The 19,842-nt window shown below is 37.8% G+C and overlaps 1 pseudogene; it reads right to left on the bottom strand.

Annotated features, from left to right (window-relative positions):
• Window positions 1–1,880: 1,880 nt before the first annotated feature.
• LOC143671854 (heterogeneous nuclear ribonucleoprotein Q-like) lies at window positions 1,881–3,525 on the bottom strand (annotated as a pseudogene).
• Between the last annotated feature and the right edge of the window lie 16,317 nt (window positions 3,526–19,842).

Below are 19,842 nucleotides of genomic sequence, written 5' to 3' on the forward strand. Positions count from 1 at the left end.
CCGGAATGCAACACACCAGAGACGGACTGGCTTTTAATAAAAGGGGATTTATTTTGTTGGTTCTTCAGAGGAAAGGCAGCTAACTTTCCACTGAGGTTCTTTCTTACGTGGAAGGCACAGGATGGTCTCTGCTGGTCTTCTCTCCAGGCCCCTGGGTTCTGACAACTTTCCCCGGGGTGACTTCTTTCTGCATCTCCAAAGGCCTGGGCTGAGCTGCTAGTGCTGAGATGAGGAATGCCGAGCTGCTTGGCTGTGCAACATTACGCTCTCTCATTTAAGCACCAGCCAATTAAGTCAAACATCACTCATTGCAGCAGACACGCCTCCTAGCCGACTGCAGATGTAATTAGCAATAGATGAGATTCACGTACCATTGGTTTGTGTCTGCAGCAACAGAAATAGGTATGCTCACCTGGCCAAGTTGACAACTGAATCTAACTAACACACAATAGAAGATGCTTTGCCACTGAACACTCACTGTCATCAAGGTGCTTTAGAAAATTAAAAACATAGTAGAAATTGCTGTACTCTACAAGTTATCATGACCTGCAAAAGAAGTGGAGAGCTGATTCACATTTTTGCCATGGTCAACAGAAATAAATGCACTATTGAAACATACCTTTTGCTTAAAAAGCAAAACTACAGCCATATACTAATTTCTACGATTTATGAAAAACTTCAAAATATCCAAATGTCAGACTTTGCTGTAGAATTTTGAGTTTTACTCTGACTATTATAGAGGGACACTGCAGTATTTAGTACAAGTTCGGATGCACTTTTTTTTAAAGACCTGATATCTTATAAAAGGAACATCTGTCTAAACTATTATACATCTAAATAACTACAATATCTGAAGAAACAAAACTGCTTTTTTCAGCCACACAATATAATTAAAGCAAGGCCTGTTATCATGGTTATGAGAAAGTCTTATAAGCCCCTGAAACTAAAGGCAACTAAGAATGTTACATTTGGTGTATTATAATCTTACCTTCATATCATATTTAACAAGCCTTGCTTTTATCTACAAAAATTTTCTATGTACAGTACAGATACATAGAAATCTATGTAAAAAAATTTTCTATGTACATACATAACTAATTAAGTACTGAAGTAGTTAATCAATCCTTTAAAAAAGATTCTGAAAAGAACGACTATCTGGAATCCTGACTAACCAGCTTTGATAATTACACCTGAAACTGCATATCTGAACACAATTCAAATTGATTACTATAAAAAAGATATAGACAATCATGGTTAACATTGGTAAGCAGAAAATTTAAGGATACCAACAATGGGATTCATCTATAACACTACAATAAAATTTTAAAGTACAAACTCAAGAAAATATTTCAGAATACCACTGCTGGGATCCTTAATTAAAACAAACAAACAAACAAGAAATCTACTTAGAGCAGATTTTTGATAGTGAAGTGCTTCATTCTTTATTAAGATAACATGCTAAAAATGTTCTAAAAATGATTATGGTGATGAATACATGACTATATGATGATATTGTGAGCCATTAATTGTACATCATGTATGGACTGTATATGTGTGAACCTGTATCAATAAAAATACTAAAAAAAAAGAGATGACATGCTAAAAGTTATAAAGCATTTCTGTTAGAACACATTTGGAAAATAGAATAGCTTTACTTTAATAATTTGAACTGCAGACAAAACTGTTAATGAAATTCATATGAAAGTCCAAGTATTAATTCAATGTCCCATATTTGAGTCCACAGTCTTCATAGGAAGATCTGCAATAGAATATGTTCCTACACAGCTGAGATATTTAAGCTTGCTTTATTTCCTTACCATTTCTCCCCTGCAAGCTTCTGGCATAATCCCACATAGCAAGTGAATTTTTTTTGTAACAGGTCAGGACTGACCTTGACCCCTTTTCCCTACCCAGGGTGTCTTTGTTATGAGGTACCTCTTCTCACACCAAGAACACGTCCTGCTGATCCAGGATCTCCTCTCTGAATAGCTGGCTCTCCCCCAGTGGAGGTGGGGGGTGGGGGTTGTGTGACCAGCTCCATGATTTTTGGATGAAGCAGCACCCCTTGCTCCTCTACCATCCTTTCCTCTAGCTCCAACTTGAAAATCTTTGTAAACACAGTATCGATCCTCATGTCCAACACAATAATTATGGTAATCATAGCCATAATAATCTACATATCCATAATAAATTGGAGGATAACCATAACTGCCTCTACCTCCATACCCTCGACCTCTTGTTGGAGGGGGGATGTGAGGTGGACTATAATAATAGTAATCATCATGCATTTGGTTCTTTGCTGCTTACCACTGAGATTTTTCTTTCTTTCCTTTTCTGATCTGGTGGCTTTGCAAAAACAATTTCAATGTTTTCTCTCTTCAAGTCTTTACCATTATTTTCTTCCATAGCCTTGACAGCACCATCTCACTCATAAAAATGAATGAAAGCATAATCTTTTAGTTTCATCACTTGCTCCAGTTTCCCAAACTAACTAAATGTTTTTTTTCTAAAATCTCTTCTGTTACTTGCAAGGCTGTATACAAACAGCACTTTTACCTTTGCCATAAATTCAGGACAGCCCACTCAACAGTTCCAACAGTTTCCCAGACTTTGACTTTACTGCTCATTAATCTGTGCCTTGCCTGTGCAGCTGTTTTGTGATCTACCCTAGGGAAAGAAACAAAAGCCTCTGTTTTCTGTGAGGTTTTGTTTTGTTTTTGGTCATCCACTTGCTGGTAAAAAAACTGACATCTGTAAGACCCTCTGAACTTTGTTAAGTTCTTCAAGAATCTATTCCTTGGTTTTACTCTTAAAAATAGAGCCCACAAAAACCCTATCATTAACAACAGAGATGTAGACACCAATGTGTTTTCCAGAATGAAAATTTGAAGGTTATGTGATGAACAAATAACCTCTCTTGAGACCAGTGAGTGGATCTATCATTAGATGAAGATCCCATATAGATCCAGATATCTCAAATAAAGGAACACATTCATCCTCAAATAGATCTCTTGTTATCTTCCCTACAAATATCTCAGTGCAAACAGAAGGATGCTGATCTGAACAAACAGAATCTGGAGGCGGTCACCCATATTTCCTCTGTCCCAGTGGTCACATCAAATGTATAGCATGTTCTGTCCAAGAATGCCTTGATTTTGGCCTAATCTGGTCCTTTTATAGAATCCATTACTTTGGTTCCCTATTTTCTTCTCTGCCTATAAGTCTTCATCACTCCATATGAAAAAAAAAAACACTTTTGTTCTGAACTTGAGAAAGAGCACTGTCTAAACTGTTGAAGAGTTGCCAGTGCACCATCTTCATTGAATTTGTTTAAAGCTTTAATAACTCTTTCATCTAAATTGCTATGTGCAACTAGCCCTGCAACATAAATTTCAGGTAGCTCCTTTGCAACTTTCTGTGACAAATCAGCACTAAGCAACATCTGAAAAATTTCTGAATGGATAAAAGCAGAAATAATCTCCATGGGCTCTTCAGTGCCACTTCATTAACATGTTCTTTAGCCATGTTTCCAGAGACCTACCCATTGGGTTGCAATGGAGAAACTCTCTCCTAGGGGATCAGGTTGTGGCAATGCATGCTCACTGCTCCCTGTGTCCAGCATGAGTTAAGCTGTTGTCTTTTCTGTGTATTTTTATCAAAAAGGGGTGTTGGCGAGGCGGGGCCAAGATGGCGGTTTAGTAAGGTAGGTGTGTCTTAGTTCCTCCTCCAGAGCAACTACTAGGTGAACAGAAACAGTGCAGAACAGCTCCCGGGGCCACGGCAGGGAATGGACACACAGCGTACCCCAGTCTGGACTGGCTAGTCTGACTGCGAGACTCGGCTGCGGTGAGATCCCCGAGCGGTGCGTGATTTCCTGAGCAGCAGCAGCTGTGGCGGCCGGAGCTCGTCCCTCCCTCCTTCCCGGGCTGGCTGAGAGTCTCAAAGACGCAAGTTTCCCAAGCTGCGGTGGCCGGCGCCCCTCTTTTGCGGGCAGCTTCCTGGACCGGCTATGAGTCTCGGATCAGAGGGCTACCCAAGCCGCGGTGGCCCTCCCCCGCAGGCGGCTTCCTTCTCCGGTGGTGAATTCCCCAGGTTGCGGCAGCCGGTGACCGACGCCGCTCCCCCGCGGGCGACTTTCTGGTCCGGTGGCGAATTCCCCAGGGCGCAGCAGCTGGTGACAAACGCCCCTCCCCCACGGGCAAGTTCCTGGTCCGGAGGCGAATTTCCTGGGCCCGCTGCGGCCGGCGACTAACACCCCTCCAGGGAGAGGAGGGAATTTCCGACAGTGGCAGGGACTGGGTCCAACCAAACACCAATAGTGGAATTAATAAAGGAGCCACAGGGTCCCCTCAAGCCACGGCGGCTGATGCCCCCACCACGCTTGGCCCCCCGAACCAACTGAGAGAATTGGATCAGAAATCCCAGGCCGCAGAGATCGGTGACCGGGGGGATCCCTTCCAAACACGTGAGATATACGTGTGCCACGAGCGCCACCTACTGGGCAGGATAAGAAAAACAGAACCCAGAGATTTCACAGAAAAATCTTACAACCTTGTTGGGTCCGACACCCAGGGAAATCTGACTAAATGCCCAGATGCCAGCAGCAGAAGATAACAGTCCACACTCAGAAGATTGAGAATATGGCCCAGTCAAAGGAACAAACCAATAGTTCAAATGAGATACAAGAGCTGAGACAACTAATGCTGAATATATGAACAGAAATGGAAAACCTCTTCAAAAATCAAATCGATAAATTGAGGGAGGACATGAAGAAGACATGGGCTGAACAAAAAGAAGAAATAGAAAAACTGAAAAAACAAATCACAGAACTTATGGAAGTGAAGGATAAAGTAGAAAAGATGGAAAAAACAATGGATACCTACAATGATAGATTTAAAGAGACAGAAGATAGAATTAGCGATTTGGAGGATGGAACATCTGAATTCCAAAAAGAAACAGAAACTATCGGGAAAAGAATGGAAAAATTTGAACAGGGTATCAGGGAACTCAAGGACAATATGAACCGCACAAATATACGTGTTGTGGGTGTCCCAGAAGGAGAAGAGAAGGGAAAAGGAGGAGAAAAACTCATGGAAGAAATTATCACTGAAAATTTCCCAACTCTTATGAAAGACCTAAAATTACAGATCCAAGAAGTGCAGCGCACCCCAAAGAGATTAGACCCAAATAGGCGTTCTCCAAGACACTTACTAGTTAGAATGTCAGAGGTCAAAGAGAAAGAGAGGATCTTGAAAGCAGCAAGAGAAAAACAATCCATCACATACAAGGGAAACCCAATAAGACTATGTGTAGATTTCTCAGCAGAAACCATGGAAGCTAGAAGACAGTGGGATGATATATTTAAATTACTAAAAGAGAAAAACTGCCAACCAAGACTCCTATATCCAGCAAAATTATCCCTCAAAAATGAGGGAAAAATTAAAACATTCTCAAACAAAATGTCACTGAGAGAATTTGTGACCAAGAGACCAGCTCTGCAAGAAATACTAAAGGGAGCACTAAAGTCAGATCCAAAGAGACAGAAGAGAGAGGTATGGAGAAGAGTGTAGAAAGAAGGAAAATCAGATATGATAAATATAATACAAAAGGCAAAATGGTAGAGGAAAATATTATCCAAACAGTAATAACACTAAATGTTAATGGACTGAATTCCCCAATCAAAAGACATAGATTGGCAGAATGGATTAAAAAACAGGATCCTTCTATATGCTGTCTACTGGAAACACATCTTAGACCCAAAGATAAACATAGGTTGAAAGTGAAAGGTTGGGAAAAGATATTTCATGCAAATAACAACCAGAAAAGAGCAGGAGTGGCTATACTAATATCCAACAAATTAGACTTCAAATGTAAAACAGTTAAAAGAGACAAAGAAGGACACTATATACTAATAAAAGGAACAATTAAACAAGAAGACATAACAATCATAAATATTTACTCACTGAACCAGAATGCCCCAAAATACATGAGGAATACACTGCAAACACTGAAAAGGGAAATAGACTCATATACCATAATAGTTGGAGACTTCAATTCACCACTCTCATCAATGGACAGAACATCTAGACAGAGGATCAATAAAGAAATAGAGAATTTGAATATTACTATAAATGAGCTAGACTTAACAGACATTTATAGGACATTACATCCCACAACAGCAGGATACACCTTTTTCTCAAGTGCTCATGGATCATTCTCAAAGATAGACCATATGCTGGGTCACAAAGCAAGTCTTAACAAATTTAAAAAGATTGAAATCATACACAACACTTTCTCGGATCATAAAGGAATGAAGTTGGAAATCAATAATAGGCAGAGTGCCAGAAAATTCACAAATATGTGGAGGCTCAACAACACACTCCTAAACAACGAGTGGGTCAAAGAAGAAATTGCTAGAGAAATTAGCAAATACCTCGAGGCAAATGAAAATGAAAACACAACATATCAAAACTTATGGGACGCAGCAAAGGCAGTGCTAAGAGGGAAATTTATTGCCCTAAATGCCTATATCAGAAAAGAAGAAAAGGCAAAAATGCAGGAATTAACTGTCCACTTGGAAGAACTGGAGAAAGAACAGCAAACTAATCCCAAAGCAAGCAAAAGGAAAGAAATAACAAAGATTAGAGCAGAAATAAATGAAATTGAAAACATGAAAACAATAGAGAAAATCAATAAGGCCAGAAGTTGGTTCTATGAGAAAATCAATAAGATTGACAGGCCCTTAGCAAGATTGACAAAAAGAAGAAGAGAGAAGATGCAAATAAATAAGATCAGAAATGGAAGAGGAGACATAACTACTGACCTCACAGAAATAAAGGAGGTAATAACAGGATACTATGAACAACTTTACGCTAATAAATACAACAATTTAGAGGAAATGGACGGGTTCCTGGAAAGACATGAACAACCAACTTTGACTCAAGAAGACATAGATGACCTCAACAAACCAATCACAAGTAAAGAAATTGAATTAGTCATTCAAAAGCTTCCTAAAAGGAAAAGTCCAGGACCAGACGGCTTCACATGTGAATTCTATCAAACATTCCAGAAAGAATTAGTACCAAATCTCCTCAAACTCTTCAAAAAAATCGAAGCGGAGGGAAAACTACCTAATTCATTCTATGAAGCCAACATCACCCTCATACCAAAACCAGGCAAAGATATTACAAAAAAAAAGAAAACTACAGGCCAATCTCTCTAATGAATATAGATGCAAAAATCCTCAATAAAATTCTAGCAAATCGTATCCAACAACACATTAAAAGAATTATACATCCTGACCAAGTAGGATTCATCCCAGGTATGCAAGGATGGTTCAACATAAGAAAATCAATTAATGTAATACACCATATCAACAAATCAAAGCAGAAAAATCACATGATCATCTCAATTGATGCAGAGAAGGCATTTGACAAGATTCAACATCTTTTCCTATTGAAAACACTTCAAAAGATAGGAATACAAGGGAACTTCCTTAAAATGATAGAGGGAATATATGAAAAACCCACAGCTAATATCATCCTCAATGGGGAAAAATTGAAAACTTTCCCCCTAAGATCAGGAACAAGACAAGGATGTCCACTATCACCACTATTATTCAACATTGTGTTGGAGGTTCTAGCCAGAGCAATTAAACAAGAAAAAGAAATACAAGGCATCAAAATTGGAAAGGAAGAAGCAAAACTATCACTGTTTGCAGACGATATGATACTATACGTCGAAAACCCGGAAAAATCCACAACAAAACTACTAGAGCTAATAAATGAGTACAGCAAAGTAGCAGGTTACAAGATCAACATTCAAAAATCTGTAGCATTTCTATACACTAGCAATGAACAAGCGGAGGAGGAAATCAAGAAACGAATCCCATTTACAATTGCAACTAAAAGAATAAAGTACCTAGGAATAAATTTAACTAAAGAGACAAAAAACCTATATAAAGAAAACTACAAAAAACTGCTAAAAGAAATCACAGAAGACCTAAATAGATGGAAGGGCATACCGTGTTCATGGATTGGAAGACTAAATATAGTTAAGATGTCAATCCTACCTAAATTGATTTACACATTCAATGCAAAACCAAAAAATTACAACAACTTATTTTTCAGAAATAGAAAAACCAATAAGCAAATTTATCTGGAAGGGCAGGGTGCCCCGAATTGCTAAAAACATCTTGAGGAAAAAAAATGAAGCTGGAGGTCTCGCGCTGCCTGACTTTAAGGCATATTATGAAGCCACAGTGGTCAAAACAGCATGGTATTGGCATAAAGATAGATATATCGACCAATGGAATCGAATAGCGTGCTCAGATATAGACCCTCTCATCTATGGACATTTGATCTTTGATAAGGCAGTCAAGCCAACTCACCTGGGACAGAACAGTCTCTTCAATAAATGGTGCCTAGAGAACTGGATATCCATATGCAAAAGAATGAAAGAAGACCCATCTCTCACACCCTACACAAAAGTTAACACAAAACGGATCAAAGATCTAAACATTAGGTCTAAGACCATAGAACAGTTAGAGGAAAATGTAGGGAGATATCTTATGAATCTTACAATTGGAGGCAGTTTTATGGACCTTAAACCTAAAGCAAGAGCACTGAAGAAGGAAATAAATAAATGGGAACTCCTCAAAATTAAACACTTTTGTGCATCAAAGAACTTCCTCAAGAAAGTAGAGAGACAGCCTACACAATGGGAAACAATATTTGGAAATGACATATCAGATAAAGGTCTAGTATCCAGAATTTATAATGAGATTGTTCAACTCAACAACAAAAAGACAGCCAACCCAATTACAAAATGGGAAAAAGACTTGTATAGACACCTCTCAGAGGAGGAAATACAAATGGCCAAAAGGCACATGAAGAGATGCTCAATGTCCCTGGCCATTAGAGAAATGCAAATCAAAACCACAATGAGATATCATCTCACACCCACCAGAATGGCCATTATCAACAAAACAGAAAATGACAAGTGCTGGAGAGGATGTGGTGAAAGAGGCACACTTTTCCACTGTTGGTGGGAATGTCAAATGGTGCAACCATTGTGGAAGGCAGTTTGGCGGTTCCTCAAAAAGCTGAATATAGAATTGCCATATGACCCAGCAATACCATTGCTGGGAATCTACTCAAAGGAATTAAGGGCAAAAACTCAAACGGACATTTGCACACCGATGTTTATAGCAGCGTTATTTACAATTGCAAAGAGATGGAAACAGCCAAAATGTCCATCAACAGACGAGTGGCTAAACAAACTGTGGTATATACATACGATGGAATATTATGCAGCTTTAAGACAGGATAAACTTATGAAGCATGTAATAACATGGATGGACCTAGAGAACATTATGCTGAGTGAGTGTAGCCAAAAACTAAAAGACAAATACTGTATGGTCCCAATGATGTGAATCGACATTCGAGAATAAACTTAGAATATGTCATTGGTAACAGAGTTCAGCAGGAGTTAGAAACAGGGTAAGATAATGGGTAATTGGAGCTGATGGTATACAGACTGTGCAACAGGACTAGATACAAAAACTCAAAAATGGACAGCACAATAATACCTAATTGTAAAGTAATCATGTTAAAACACTGAATGAAGCTGCATCCGAGTTATAGGCTTTTGTTTTGTTTTGTTTTGTTTTTACTATTATTACTTTTATTTTTTTCTTTATATTAACATTCTATATCTTTTTCGGTTGTGTTGCTAGTTCTTCTAAACCAATGCAAATGTACTAAGAAATGATGATCATGCATCTATGTGATGATGTTAAAAATTACTGATTGCATATGTAGAATGGTATGATTTCTAAATGTTGGGTTAATTTCTTTTTTTCTGTCAATTAATAAAAATAAATAAATAAATAAAAGGGGAATTTAATAAGTTGCTAGTTTACAGTTCTAAGGCCATGAAAATGTCCCAATTAAAACAAGTCTATAGAAATGTCCAATCAAAGGCATCCAGGGAAAGATACATTGGTTTAAGAAGGCCGATGAAGTTCAGGGTTTCTCTCTCAAGTGAGAAGGCATGTGGCAAACATAGTCAGAACTTCTCTCTCAGCTGGAAGGGCACATGGCTAACATGGCATCGTCATCTGCTATTTTCCTCTCCTGGCTTCTGGTTTCATGAAGCTCCCCAGGAGGCATTTTCCTTCTTCATCTCTGAAGGTTGCTGGCTTGTGGACTCTCTGCATCTCATGGCTACATTGTTCTGCTCTCTCTGAATCTCTCTCTCCAAAATGTTTCCTCTTTTATAGGACTCTAGTAAACCAATCAAGACCCACTCAAATGGGTGGAGACATGTCACCCCCTAATCCAATTTAACAACCATTCTTAACTAAATCACATCAACCAGGGAGATGATCTCATTACAGTTTCAAATATACAGTATTGTATAGGGATTATTCTACTTTTATGAAATGGGGTTTATATCAAAACATGGCTTTTCTTAGGGGGCATACTTCCTTTCAAACCAGCACAATGGTTTACATGTAAAATCTTTAGGGAGGGAAATTAAGCATTTTCTCATCCTGTATTGTATGCATCCTTGTTCTGTGAACCCATAAGTTCTGTAATAAACAAAGAAAAACATGTCATGACACAAGGCCACAGTAACAGCTTGAAGGGTTTCTCATGTTCTCCCCTACTAATCTGTGATAGTAAACCAAGAAAGACAAGAATAGATCTCCTATGAGGATATGAGAAAATTGATACAAGTAGTTATCTCCAAGTAACAGTTGCAGCTCATGTGCTGGATAGTAATAAAAAAAAGGGGGGGTGTTGGAGTCTGTCAGATGTTTGTCTGGGGTGTCAATTGAAATGATCATGTGTTTTATTCTTTTGTCCTATTAATGTGGTATATTACATTTTTCTTGTATTGAACCACCCTTGTATTCCTGGGATAAATCCCACATGATCATGGTGTTTAATTTTTTTAATGTGCTACTTGATTGAGTTTTTGAATGTTTTGTTGAGGCTTTCTGCATCTGTTTTCATAAAGGATATTGGTCTGTAATTTTCTTTTCTTGTGGTATCTGTACCTGGCTTTAGTATTAAGGTAATGTTGGCCTCATAGATTGAGTTAGGAAGTGCTTCCTTCTCTTCAATTTTTTGAAAGGGTTTGAGCAACATTGGTGTTAACCTACACTGACTAGAAGAATTAAAAGACCCCAACAGACCAATCACAAATAAAGAGATTACATCAGTCATCAGAAACCTTCCAACAACAAAATAAATCCCAGAACCAGATGGCTTCACAGGTGAATTCTACCCATCATTTCACATAGAATTAATACCAATCCTGCTCAAACTCTTCCAAATAATTGAAGAGGAAGGATCATTTCCTTACTCATTCTATAAGGCCAACATCACCCTAATACCAAAGTCATATAAAGAAACTACTTGAAAAAAGAATATAGACTAATTTCTTTTATGAATATAGATGCTAAAATACTTAACAAAATATTGGCAAATTGATTCTGAAAGCACATATTAAAAGAACCATACACCATTATCTAGTGGGTTTTATCCCAGGTATTCAGGGTAGTTCAATATAAGAAAATCAATTATTGTAATACACCACATCAACACAAAGAAAGGAAAAAAACTAGTGATCTCAACTGATGCAGAATAGGCAATTGACAAAATTTGGAATCCTTTCCTTATAAAAACATTCTGAAAAATAAAAATAGAAGGAAACTTCAACATGGTCAGGGCATATATGAACAATTCAAAGCTAACATCACATTCAAAGATGAGAGACTGAGAATATTCTCTCTAATCTGGAACAAGAAAAGAATGCCCACTGTCACCATTGTTACTGAACTGGAAGCCAGAGCATTTAGCAGGATAAAGAAATAAAAGAAATAAATTTTCCAATCCATCTGAATTGGAAAGGAAGTAGAACTTTCACTGTTTGCATATGATAGTTTCCTGTATATAGAAAGTCCCAAAAAATCTACAACAAAGCCCTAGAGCTAATAAATGTGTTAAAAAATATGGCGGGGCACAAAATCAATATGCAAAAATCAGTAGTGTTTCTATTCTGTATTAATGAGCAAGCTGAGGAGGAAATAAAGAAAATCAATTCACTATAGCAACTAAAAGAATCAAATATCTAGGAACAAACTTAACCAAGGATTTAAAGAACTTGTACAGAAACAACTACAAAACATTGTTAAAAGAAATCAAAGAAGACCTAAATAAATGGAAGAGCTTTCTGTGTTCATGGATTGGAAGACTAAATATTGTTAAGATGTCAATTCTACCCCCAAATCATTGGGAATTCAATGCAATCCAATAATAATTCCAACAGCCTAATTTACAGAAATGGAAAGGCCAATTATCAAATTTATTTGGAACTGTAAGGGGCCCCAATTAGCCAAAAATATTTTGAAAAAGAAGAACAAAGTTGGAATACTCACACTTACTGAATTTAAAGTGTATTACAAAGCTACAGTGGTCAAAACCACATAATACTGGCCAAAGATAGAAATATTGACCAATGAAATTGGATTGAGAGTTCAGAAATAAACTCTCACACCTATGATCAAGTGACTTTTGACCCAGCTGCCAAGTCCCCTCAATTTGGAAAGAATAGTCTCATTAATAAATGCTGCTGGGAAAACTGGATATCCACATCCAAAAGAATAAAAGAGGACACTTATCTCACACCATATAGAAAAATTAACTCAAAGTGGAACAAAGACCTAAATACAAGAGCCAGGACTATAAAACTCCAGAAGAAAATATATGAAAGCATCTTCAGGATTTTGTGTTAGGCAATGGTTTCTTAGACTTTACACCAAAATTATAAGCATTGAAAGAAAAAAGAGATATGTGGGACCTTCTCAAATTTAAAATTTTTTTGTGCATCAAAGGCCTCTGTCACAAATATGAAAAGACCACCTACTCAGTGGGATAAAGTATTTGGAATTCACATATCTGAGAAGGGTTTCATATCCAGAATATATAAAGAAATCCTACAACTCAAAGTAAAAAAAGACAAACAACCCAAGTTAAATAGGGCAGATGCTTGAATAGATAATTCTCCAAAGAGGATATACAAGTGGCTAGAAAACACATGAAAAGATACTTAACATCATTATCCATTAGGGAAATGCAAATCAAAACCACAATGAGATATTTCACATCTACTAGAATTGCTACTATTAAAAATAATATTTCTGTCTATTAAAAAGACAGAAAATTACAAGTATTGGAGAGGATGTGGAGAAGTAGAAACACTCATTTATAGCTAGCAAGAATGGGAATTAGTGCAGGCAATATGGAAGGCAGTTTGGGAATTCCTCAAAAGCTAAATATAGAATTATCATATGACCAAGCAATCCTGCTACTAGGAATGTACCCAGAAGAATTAAAACAGGGACTCAAACAGACATCTGCACATGTTCATGGCAGCATTGTCCACAATTACCAAAAGACAGAAGCAACCCAAGTATCCACCAACCAATGAAAGGATAAACAAAATGTGGTATATTATTCAACTGTAAAAACAAATGAAGTCCTGATACATACAACAACATTGATGAACCTTGAGAACATTATCTTGAGTGAAATAAGCAAGACCAAAATGACAAATACTGTTTATTCTCACTGATACAAAATAATTAGAATAAGCAAGCTGATAGCATCAGAATCTAGAATATAGGTTACCAGGGGATAGATTGGAGGTGGAGAATGGGGAGCTGATGCTTAATTTGTGTAGAATTTCTATTTAGGTTGATTGTAAAAATTTGGGAATGGATGGTGGTGATGGTAACACATTATTGGGAGTGTAATTAACAGTGCTGAATTATGTATGTGAATGTGGTTAAAAGAGGAAATTTTGGGTCATGTATTTTACTAGAATTAAAGTTAGAAGTTTTAACATGGGACTGTATAGCATAGTGAACCTTCATGTGGATGATGGAGTGAGGTTAATAGTAAAAATACAAGAATGTTCATCATGAATTATAACAAATGTATGGCACTAATACACGGTATCAATTATAGGGTGATATATTGGAAAAAATGCACCTAAGATAAAATATAGACTATAGTTAATAGTATTACTTTAATATTCTTTTATCAGTTGTAACAAAGGTACCACACTAATTCAAAGTGTCAACAATAAGGGTATATATGGGAAAGTTGCATTTTCATATGACTTTTCTGTAAAACTACAACTTTCCTAATTAAGAAATAATAATTTTAAAACATTATGCTAAGTGGAAGAAATGTGACACAAATTACTATATATTGTGGACAGAAATAGATCAGTATTATGTAGGGCTGGGGAAGGACAGAAGGATTAAGAGGTAACTGCTAAGGGGTATAGGGTTTTTCTTTTTGGAGTAATGTAAATGTTCTAAAATTGACTGTGGTGATGAATACACAACTATGTGAATATAATGAAACCCATTGATTATATGCATTGGATGGATTGTATGGTATGTGAATATATCACAATAAAACTGCTTTTTAGAGAGAAAAAAATAAGGAAGGATAAATCCTTATATTTATTTAAAAAAGAGAGAAGTTCTGGCAACTCAGAGCTTTCAATTCTTCATGGAAAAACTTAGCTGCTGTTGAGTCTTACATACCCCAGGTACATACTTTAGAGTTTTCTGTAGTCTCTACCCATCCTATTGCCTTATACACTTAGACAGCTTCACTCATCAGATTACCTTCCTAATGTTCAAACATTCTGATTTATGGCTCCTGGTTTAGGTGGTCACAGTGAAAGCCTCCATACTTTCTTTGAAGAAGATTCCATCTTCTAGGAGAAAGGGAAAAGAAAGTAGGACAAGGCCCCTTTCATGAGTTGACTCAGGGTGTTGAAATGACTATGTGGATCATCTTCCTAAAATTTAAGAGTGGCTAAAAACATCTATGGGGTCAGCCCTACCCCAACTGGAGGTTGGTGTGTTCTTGTTTAGTTGTTCAGCAGTCTGGGTACAGGAGTGTGGGTACAGGAGTGTTTTTTTTTTTTAATTATTATTTTTTTGCTAGTTTGTTTGTGATTCTGGCTTGCACTATACCCAGTTTTCAGTTTGCAAGTAGAAAGGATGGTGAAGAACTTCTGTGTCTTAGGTAAGATGGACTTCAATATTCCAAAGTAGGGCCTGTCATCCATTGCAAGGAATCAATGGTGGCCAGAGGTGTTATTATCTCTCTGAAATTGAGCCAGTAGCCTGGAAGCAAACTGTCAGGAGGAAGATTGCCAACTATGTCAGGTTCTAGGAGGAAATGTAGAAAATAAAACAGTGATCCAGGAGGGCACTTGTGTTTTTGTAAATGGTGGACTTACACATAGGACTATTACAACTCAATAATAAAAAGTCAAATAACCCAATTAAACATAGGTAAGGAATTTGAATAGACATTTCTCCAAAGAAGGTGTACAAATTACTAATGAACACATGCAAAGATATTCAACATCATTTGCCATTAGAGAAATGCAAATTAAAACCACAATGAAGTATGAATTCAAACCCACTAGAATGGCTATAATAAAAAATACAGGTAATCAAAAGTGTTAATGAGGGATGGAGAAACTGGGACCCTGATACACTGCTCTTAGGAATGTGACATGGTGCAGCTGCTTTGGAAACAGACTAGCAGTTCCTCAAAAAATTAAACATAGAATTACCATATGACCCAGAAATTCCACTTCTCGGTATATACCTAATAAAAATGATAGCATATGTCCACACAAAAATGTGCATTTGAATGTTCATAGCAGTATTATTCATACTAGCCAAAGAGTGAAAAAAACCAAATGCCCATCAACTGATAAATGAATAAATAAAATGTGGTATATGGATACAATGGAATAGGATTCAGCATTAAAAACAAAGTTCTGAAATATTTTACAACATGGATGAACCTTGAAAACATTCTGATAAATGAAAGAAACCAGATACAAAAGGCTACATATTGCAAACTCCATTTATATGAAATGTCCACTATAGATGTCTCTGTGGAGACAGACAGTAGACTGGTGGATTAGTGTTTGCCCAGTGATTGGGGGGTGGGGAGGATGGGAGGAATGGAGAGTGACTGCTAATGGGTATGGGGTTTCATTATGTTGTAATGAAAATGTTCTAAATTAAATTGTAGTAATGGCCACAAACTCCATGAATTTACTGAAAGCCATTGAAATGTGCACTTTAAATATGAGTAAATTGTATGGTTTGTAAACTATTTTTCAATAAAACCACCAAAAAAAAAAGAATGTATAAGACAGATAAAACTGCCTGCATTGCTTTGTCTCTCAAACTTTGGAAAAGAGAAAAATTCAAGAGATTCTTGTTCTTTTGCGCATCGTTCATGCTTCCTCAACTTCTTAAAAGGCCTTCAGGCCGCTGCCCATAGGAATACAGGTTATTTAAGTTAGTGAATGGAACCAAGGTTCCATTCAAATTGTAGGGTTGCCTGAAACTATCTCTGGCTTCAGTGCTTGTTGGTATGCTCACTTCATCCTCTGTTCCAAGCCACTTCACCACACTCAGTGTATCTGGTCTCCTTCTGAGTATGGTTGAAGAAAAGTACCATGGAATACAAACAAAACAAAAACAAACAAACCAAACCACAAGCAAGCAAACCTAAAACTCCCCAAAAACACACACATAGAATCCTCAAGTCTAGAACTCGGAAGGATCTTGAAAAGGAGAAATATGTCCCAGACAGATTCAGAGAGTTAGCAGACAACTCCTTATATTAACAAATTGACAATAAAAGCAAGTCCATAATTTCTTTTGAAATGCACTCCAGGCAGTATCCTTGCCTTTTCCTAGTACTGAATTTTGGTTTACTTTGGTTTCATCATGAAACCAAAATAGAGTACTGGGAGGCCTCACAGAGTGTCTGAAAGAAGAAGGAAAAGATCTGATGAATGTAAAAAAGGAATTGGAGAGGAGAAAACAATGGCTATCTTTTGGGGATGGGAGGGACTAGGCATCACTGAAGATCTTATAAACAGCTTTAAACAGGCAGACAGCACTTTAGCTCTAAGACCATAAATAAATTACCCTAGCTATGATAAAAAGCCTGAAGCTCTCTGGGCAATTCCTTGTTTTATCTAAGGCTTCCTTTCTCAATTGAAAACTCAATGATTTCCTGCTGTGGTTTTATCAATGGGCCAGAGTTCTGATAAGATTGCTTCCTTCCTGCACTTAGAAATCAGCCACCTCACTTGGAAGAAGTAATATACTTACTTGCCTTTCTGGCCTGGATTGGAGCTCAATGTGACAAGAGGTACATGAGATGTAGGCAAGAAAATACAGGTAGGCCAGCATGATTAGTCCAAGATGGTCTAGAATGAAGTTTTACTTATATCCTCTATTGTTATCTTTGTGAATGTGGATAATCTTGTAAATCACTTTGTTTTTTCCAGTTAGCCTATATGTTAAATCAAGACCATAGCTTGGAAATAACCATGGGTTATACAAGATTCTGAGGGGAAATCCTAAGCCTAAGAGAGTCTATCTTTTCTATTGTTGGTATCCTCATTAATGCAGCTTCAGAAAATTAACCAGCTGAGAGATTATCATGGCATTATATAGTCATTGCATGGAGATTCTGAAAATAAGAGCTTTTGAGAATTTGGACAATAAAGTAAGAAGTAAAACTCTGCCCCTAAGCAATTCAAGAAAATCACACAGCAACCTTCTAGCTTTGGTAAATCCCCCTGGTGACCTGAATGTGTTATCTGCATATGCAAGATTAGCCTTCCCACAAGTAAAGTATACAGGTATCCTGTCTATAAATTTCTCTTATTTATTGTCATGCTTGGCCTTCTACAATTTGAGGGTGATTCCTTTGGGTTAACCCTTATGAAATTGGAACAATCATGCCAGGGACAAATGGCACTTTAAGTCATCGACAGTCCTTAACATCTTAGGGAAAGTTCACTTGCTGTTTAGAAGGGAAAGCATGTACCTGAGGGAGTAGGATAATGAAATGTGATTGAGGAAACTTGAGTCGGGAGTCTGGACAGAAGGATTAGGATCAAAGATGGTGGTTCTGAAAAAATAAGTGGGAGGTTGCCAAAGACAGCCTTCCCTGCTTTAGTAGGACTTGAGCTCAGAGGAGAATCTTAGAAAGGACCCTCCTGCCTTTCCAGATCATGCAAGCAAGCTGAGTGACATAACTACAGAGAACAGCATGGAAGCAAGATATTTGGCAATAAGACATCCACTTGCAATGTGGCATCTTTGCCAACCACCAAAAGGTTGGTGGCAGGGAGCTTTTAAGCTAAAAGGAATTTGACATGTCTTGCTGTTTGTGGATGTATGTGTTGGGTTACCCTGACAATGAGTATGGGGAGAGTTTGGGTAGAGGGAGAAAGAATAAAGGTATAGTGAGTGTGTGTGGGAGCAACAAAGTAGGGGTAATGACAAGCTCCGTGGCATCTGTTCTAGTTTGCTAGCTGCTGAAATGCAATATACCAGAAATGGAATGGCTTTTAAAATGGGGAATTTAATAAGTTACTAGTTTACAGCTCTAAGACCAAGATAGTGTTCCAATTAAAGCAAATCCATAGCAATGTCCAATCAAAGGCATCCACAGAAAGATACCTTGGTTCAAGGAGGCTGATAAAGTTCAGGGTTTCTCTCTCAAGTGAGACGGTACATGGCAAACACAGTCATGGTTTCTCTCTCATTTGGAAAGGCATGTGGTGAACAAAGCAGCATCTGCTAGCTTTCTCTCCTGGCTTCCTGTTTCATGAAGCTCCCCAGGAGGCATTTTCCTTCTTCATCCCCAAAGGTCGCTGGCTGGTGGATTCTCTGCTTCTCATGGCTATGTCATTCTGCTCTTCCAGAATCTTTCTGCTTTCTCCAAAATGTTTCCTCTTTTATAGGATTCCAGTAAACTAATCAAGACCCACCCAAATGGGTGGAGACACATCTCTATCTAATCAAGCTTAATACACATTGATTGAGTCACATTTCCATAGAGATAACCCAATCAAGTTTTCAACCTATAGTGCTGAATAAGGATTAAGAGAAATGGTTGCTCCCACCAGATTGCTTAGAATTAAATTGTGGCTTTTCTAGGGTACATAAATCCTTTCAAACTGGCACAGCATCTAAGACCATTGTCAAAGGCCCTGACAAATGTTTTCTTTATTTCCTCTCCCCCTTCATCCTTCCCTTCTTTCTTCTTTCTCATCTTTATCTCCAGACCTATCCCTGATTTCTCCCCTGCTTGGGTTTCAAGGATGTCAGTGGTCTTTTTTAGTTTGGCTTTGTCTTTGGCCCCATTCAAGTCCCAGCTGGTTTCTCTTAGGACTCAAGAGGATGCTGGTTGCTGGAGATGAGCCAGCATTTCACAAGTTTGGTTTGGACATGTACCCCAGAGGTTTCCCAAGTCTCCAATCTGACAAATTGGCCTAGCAATCTCCCAAGTATCACTTCTCTTGCTGTGTTCTGTTTGTTGGACTTCCAGGGTATCTATTCAATTGGGTCTTTGTCTTCTATGAGGCCTAGGTATGCTGGTATCTGAGGCATAGCTAACCCAACCCAGCAGGAGATCAGAAGCTGCCTGAGTTGCCACCATCAGAAGACCATTTCCCTCATCCATCTATCATCACAATTACCATCAAAGGTTAAGCCCTTGGTTGCAGGGGAAAAGATATTCCCTAGGCTCTGGGGCTCCTGTTCTGTGAGGGCCAGGGACATGTTTAACCAACAGACACTAATGACATGGCCAGGACATGCTAAAGTAGATAGCATCAAATAGTTTTGCTTGTGTGCGGTGTGTATGTGTGTGTTTCAAAGCTACATGAGTTCATGCAAATTTTCTAGGCCAT

This window comes from Tamandua tetradactyla, chromosome X (assembly GCF_023851605.1).
Source record: "Tamandua tetradactyla isolate mTamTet1 chromosome X, mTamTet1.pri, whole genome shotgun sequence".
NCBI classification, from domain to species: domain Eukaryota; kingdom Metazoa; phylum Chordata; class Mammalia; order Pilosa; family Myrmecophagidae; genus Tamandua; species Tamandua tetradactyla.